The sequence below is a fragment of the Eupeodes corollae genome, chromosome 1 (genome assembly GCF_945859685.1).
Source record: "Eupeodes corollae chromosome 1, idEupCoro1.1, whole genome shotgun sequence".
Taxonomy (NCBI): Eukaryota; Metazoa; Arthropoda; class Insecta; order Diptera; family Syrphidae; genus Eupeodes; species Eupeodes corollae.
This window is the reverse complement of record NC_079147.1, coordinates 301,081,583-301,087,361: the sequence shown is the minus strand read 5'-3', so window position 1 is coordinate 301,087,361 and position 5,779 is coordinate 301,081,583. Positions and strand designations below refer to the sequence as shown.

General features: G+C 33.5%; 3 long non-coding RNA genes across 4 annotated transcripts; all 3 read left to right on the top strand.

Moving 5' to 3' along the window:
* The first annotated feature begins 2,178 nt into the window (after window positions 1-2,178).
* Window positions 2,179-2,670, top strand: LOC129940092 (uncharacterized). The gene is made up of 3 exons (XR_008780607.1): window positions 2,179-2,397; window positions 2,449-2,504; window positions 2,582-2,670. It is a non-coding gene; the product is annotated as an uncharacterized LOC129940092 (long non-coding RNA).
* Window positions 2,671-2,724: 54 nt separating this feature from the next.
* On the top strand, window positions 2,725-3,430 carry LOC129940093 (uncharacterized). Of its 2 annotated transcripts, none has more exons than XR_008780609.1 (3): window positions 2,725-2,887; window positions 3,079-3,330; window positions 3,387-3,430. It is a non-coding gene; the product is annotated as an uncharacterized LOC129940093 (long non-coding RNA). The 2 variants fall into 2 exon arrangements; XR_008780608.1 differs by having other exon boundaries at window positions 2,725-2,891.
* Window positions 3,431-3,434: 4 nt separating this feature from the next.
* Window positions 3,435-4,023, top strand: LOC129940094 (uncharacterized). Its single transcript, XR_008780610.1, has 2 exons — window positions 3,435-3,625; window positions 3,707-4,023. It is a non-coding gene; the product is annotated as an uncharacterized LOC129940094 (long non-coding RNA).
* Window positions 4,024-5,779: the final 1,756 nt, after the last annotated feature.

The following is a 5,779-nucleotide window of genomic DNA, read 5'->3' as shown; positions in this document are numbered from 1 at the left end:
GAAAAATGTTGGAAAATGATATAGCAACGTAACCTCTAACTAAACAAAAGAAAAGTATCCATATACATACATAGTTATATATCTACATAAATATAACCACATGAGAAATCTTATTATACAAAATAACTAAAAATAGATCATTATTTACACATGTACTGTACATATGTACCTACATACATAATAAAGCATAAAATATAAAAATAAATACATACACATGTACATCATTATTTCTTTTACTCTAAACCTCTTTTTTTATACTTCTCAATTAAACTCTTCGACGGTACCCACTTTTCGCAAGAGTTATTGTTTAGAAGTTCTTTTGCCGTTAAATACTGTTTCTACATGAAGGCAGTTTCTCTTTTTGTCTTTTATTAGACTAACCTCCGAAAATTTTCTTTCAGCAGTCGCACTACTATGGGGAAAAGCAATAATCGTACCCACAAATTTTCTTATCAAAGGAAAAAGATATTCATTCAAAGCATTTTTACTTTGGAAAGCACATCTGTAGAAATCTTCAAAATCCAATTCATTTGAAACACAAGTTTGGTTTAGAAATAGCCGCCATTCCTCATCTAGATTTTCAGAGTCTGTCTCATCCACTAAATTTGGAAAAAGCATCATTAAAGGAACCAAACTGGGTGCTAAATTCTTGGGGTCAATACCTTGTATTGCGATTAAAACTTCATCATCAAAATTAATTCGGGATCTTACTTGTTTACATAATTCAATGTAGTAGTCACGACAATTAATTTTTATTGCTCTAACGTCAGAGTCTGATATGTTTTTTTTATTAATTATTATTGCCGCTTTTGCCCCAATATAAATGTCGTTAAGTTTTAAAAAAATATTTTCGTTTGAGAAATCTATTTTATGTAGCTGTAAATCATCTATAAATGGTGGCTTGACAAAATTTTGAAGAAGGGTTTTATAATACATTTTTACAGTTTGAAGCAAGGTATGTATTTTTGGGGCTTCTGCTTGAAATTCAATGTTTATTTTATTTGTTATATTCAAAACGTAACCCAAGAAACTTAAATATGTTTTATTTATTTCTGTGATCTCTGAACAGATATTATGTGCCAAATCCATATTGCTTTCTAACTCATAAGAAATAAAGAAATGTTGCAGTGAACCCATTGTTCAAGAATTCTTGAAATAACGTTTTCCAACGAAAGCCACCTAGTTGAAGACATCTTAAGAATTTTGTGCACCTCAACTGAAAAATATTTTTGAAACTCTTCCAGTTCCAGTTTTCGCTTAGGACTATGCGCAAAAAAAGAATATTTTGAAAAAAAGTAACTATCGTTTTGTAAATGTTTAAACTGTCACAGTTTTCTATACTAATTAATGACAGAAATTTATCTCTAACCTTACATACAACAAAATCGAAATACCTTACAACTAAAACTAAGCATTTGGTTGTGCTGACGTCCGTGGTTTCATCGATTATTAGTGAAAATGGTTGGTTTCGAATAATTTTACCAATTTCTTCCAGCCCTTTTTCATTAAGAATCGTGTTGATTGTTTCCGTCGCCTTAGTTTTTCCACATTTAAGACTTTTAGCTATTTCGGAGTCGGAAGCCACAGCTTTTATCAAATCAATGATTGGTGATATCAACGAAATTGCGAGATTATATTGAATTAAAAACATTATAATTCGCAATTCTGCTGTTTTGGTCTTGAAATTTTTTGTATGTTGGATATTATCGATCAGTGGCTGTTTCATTAACGATTGTTTCAGCTTTGTGTGTTGTTGGGAATCTTGATGTCTCTCCAGGTGTGAATAATTATTTGGCAGATTAATCTTGCATATTTTGCAGAAGGGTCTTGTGGTATTATTAGGTCCAACTCCTTCCTCTATCCAATCAAAACTTTCGAGCCAGGCGTTCCGAAATTTTCTTACCCTCTTTTTGCTTGCTTTGGTGTCTGCTGGATCTGGATCCTTTCTTTTTACTGCAGAAGATGTTGTGTTGGTGACATTTTCCGTTAATACTTCTGTTGACCTTGAGCTAGACGGTTTTTCTGTATTTACCGATGGAAGCGATGGTGGTGGAGGAGCTTCTGAATCTTTTGGTGGTGGTTGTTTTGTTTGGGTTTTTGATATTTTTATTAAAAACCTGTCAAAATGTTAATATTTTAATAAAGGAACCATGCATATCCAAAATCATAGAGGAAATATATTATCTAGAGTCCCGACCGGTACCCGTCCTACCTGAAACACCCTCAAATTTTATTCGAGGTGAACTCTCTCAAATTCCCTATCGGTGAATACATGTGAGTGGTGAAAAAAAGCAAAATGGGGGATTCCCCTTATAAAGAAATGTATGGAAATTTTGTGACCTGTCAAAAATTACAATCAATTTTGCAAAACAAAACAATGGGTTTCGGATTTTAAGAGTAAGTATTTGTTAATTGTTCTGATTTTTAATATAATTCGATATTTTTCAGACCAAAAATCTTTATAATGAAGAGAGGATATACAAGTTCACTTAATTAAATAAAAAGTAAGTCAAATTGAAGTGAAGGAGGTACAACGTACAACAATAATCGATTTATTTTATGGTCTGTCTTTTCATTTTAGATGCTGCCAATAACATACTATAATGCAGGAAGCATTTTCCTTGAAGAAATCTGGGAGACAAAGCAACAAGGTGCTGATTTGCAGGCAAGTTTTGTGTATATTATATTTCTCTTAAAAAATAATATTAATGTTTTTAACGACAGATACAGATTGTGTTCTCAATGTCCATAGCTGCCGCAGGTGTTTACGGTGGAGGTGTCGCCATCAAAAACCATCAGCAAAAACACCACCAAGTCAATGATACAAGTACAAGAAGAAGTTTTGCCATGCAATAGTCGACCGCTAACGCCCTTTTCGATCAATTTCGTAAGTACGTATCGAAACAGTCATAATGTTGCCAACTAGCTTAATCCTCATCTCTTAGGTGTAAAGAGTACTACCAGAGACTGTAAATTAAGTGAATTCAATTCAAACACTAAGGATTGCTCTGGCTTAACGGTGGCTTACGTATCGAAACAGTCATATCGTTGCCAACTAGCTTAATCCTCATCTTCTAGGTGTAAAGAGTACTACCAGAGACGCAAGAATACAATCCAAAAAGTTTCAGCCTTGACTGTAAATTAAGTGAATTTAATTCAAACACTAAGGATTGCACTGGCTTAACGGTGGCAATCATTCGGAGCAAATGGGCTGGCCCGACAAGAATCCCCTTTAAGTTAAACAGATTCAGATCAGTCGCTCGGCGATTACTGACGATGTCGGCTAGTTGAATCCATCGATTTTCACACAGAAAATCAACATCAAAAACAGTAAGTCAACCTCCAATTGAGATTTCTTTATATAATGAAAATTAATTTGTTTATAGTCAAGAAAATTCAGCAGCGTCATGGCCAACCTGCCTATTAACCATCTCTATTCGCAGTGGAAGTGTTTGTGGATCAAGCGATCTCTGCGTGTCAACAATGCGAACACAATGTCATTAGGCCGGAGTACCAACCTGGACCCTTGTATTGCATATATCGAAAGTTTTGCCATGTGTCTTTAAAGTTTTAGAGAGTTTCATGAAATTGGATAGCCTCTAAAAGCCGTATATGTGTGCTACGCGTATGTCACAAAGCTATAATAAAATTAGTTTTGATATTTAAGGAAATATTATTTAAAAATGCGTTTTTTAACAACTTTCAGGCTTTGAAGGGGCTATTAAAATCTTTTATGTTTTGTTAAGTTCTAGGGTGAGGAAAATAGGGAAGGATTTGAGGAGATACAGTTGCACATTGGTCTTTAAGTTTTGAATATGAAATGAGGGAAGAACAGAGTTGACTGAAGAAGATACTACCCTGTATTCATATTGTAAATATATTTGTTTGAAGAATCTTAATGATTGTTTATGTATGTTATTCAATACTTGCCATTTGTAGTCCATTTAATTTTAAACTTACTTTGCTTAGTTAATCGTTACATGCCTCTATTGAAAATAAATATTTTTTCTTTTCAATTCATAATGTGTTTATTTATTTTTTATAATTATGCATAATATATTATAACAGAAATGATAATAAATATACAATAATAATAATAATAATGAGGTTCTAGTGATAAAACAATATAAGCATTTCCACACTACCCATGAGGTATGCTTTTCAGTGCGTTAACCGATTTTTTGATAAGGTGTTCGGTTTCCCCGGTAGGCCTATTGCACCATGCTTGAAGAAATAAATATTAATACTTTTTATAAATACTAGAATTAAAAGGTAATGAAAACAATAAAATAAATAAATAAATAAAAAAATAAAATCACAGATCAAAAAAAATTACAAATGCATTATTGTGAGCATTTTGTTCCTGAAATTAGGTTCTTTAATTCTTAAATTTATTATTCTTATAACAAAATGTATTCTAACTCTTATAAAAAATCTAAGAAGAAAATTTGGGTCAAAGTTTTCGCAGCAAGAATAATGGGGATCAAACTGTAGAGCTTGAAAAAAGTATTCTGCAACTCCTTTCATATGACACAGACTGGAAAAATGTTCTACAAACACATTGTCCAGATGTCTTATGTATTCCACAAACTCGGTGGGCGGAGCAACGAGGTTCCGGTTGTGGAATTGTTTTTGAGACGAAAAATACAAACTATCCGACTGGACGGAATCTGAAACTATTGGTAACTCATAAGGACAAGTATGATTTTGAAAGCATTTTCGATATAGCCAGCCACAAACATAAACAAAACTGTTTTCATTAATGAACTCATCTCCACTTATGTCGTTAGATAACACAATCCTCGAAATGCTATCTGGATCACCATCTTGCTCATAATGCAACCAATCTATATCTCCTCTTAAATTTGTACGCGAACTAAATATTTCATTTAAGCTACTATCCTCTTCTACACTACAATTGCCCCTTCTAACAATTTTAAGGTATTGAATACCCCAAATTTTCTGAAAAGCGCTTTGGAAATCTTGACAACTAGGTCGGGAATTATTTCCGTTAGCGCACCTAATCTTACCGAACAAATTTTCTAAACAATCCTGATTTAAATGCCGAGTGAGTAAAAACTCAAAACCGGATGAGGTAAGATGTTCCCAAAGTGAGCGAAGGGATTGAATATTAAGAATCCAGCCTTTTATAAAGGAAAACTTATTGGTCACATCTTTGCCGCCTAAATCATTGCTAATTACGCGAATGGATTTAAGAAGTGAATCGGCAAACCTCAGAAATTCTTTTTGATTATCACTACCTGTGAATCCTGCCTGCTTCTCTTGTTGCGCTGTTTTTACGGAAGAATTAAAGAAGTCAAAAAGATCTCCGAAAAATAAAACAAGGTCTGAAGTGTAAAGCATAGTTTTAGTGACATGACCAAACTTTGAAAGTGTTTTAAATGCAGCATGAACTGTATTGCTAAAAACCTGCGTTGCAAGACGAACTTTCATTTTTTGCAAATTATTTGGCCTTATATGGTCTTGAGTCAACCTGGGACATAATTGGAATTCATTTGCACAGTCGACATCGTACAAATAGATTATATCGTTCCATGATGCTCTCTCCTGTTCTGCAAAAATGATATCATTTTGAAGAAGACAGTTTCGAGCACTCTTTAGTAGATGCGGGACATCATAAAAAAAAGAATATCTTGGAACAGTTGACTTCAAAATAAGGCTTTTCGGGGCTGATGTCTAGCACCCTGGCCAAGCCTCTAAAGTTCGACCCCTGGTCGCAAACAAATTGCACGGGACATAAATTATTATCTTGCAACGC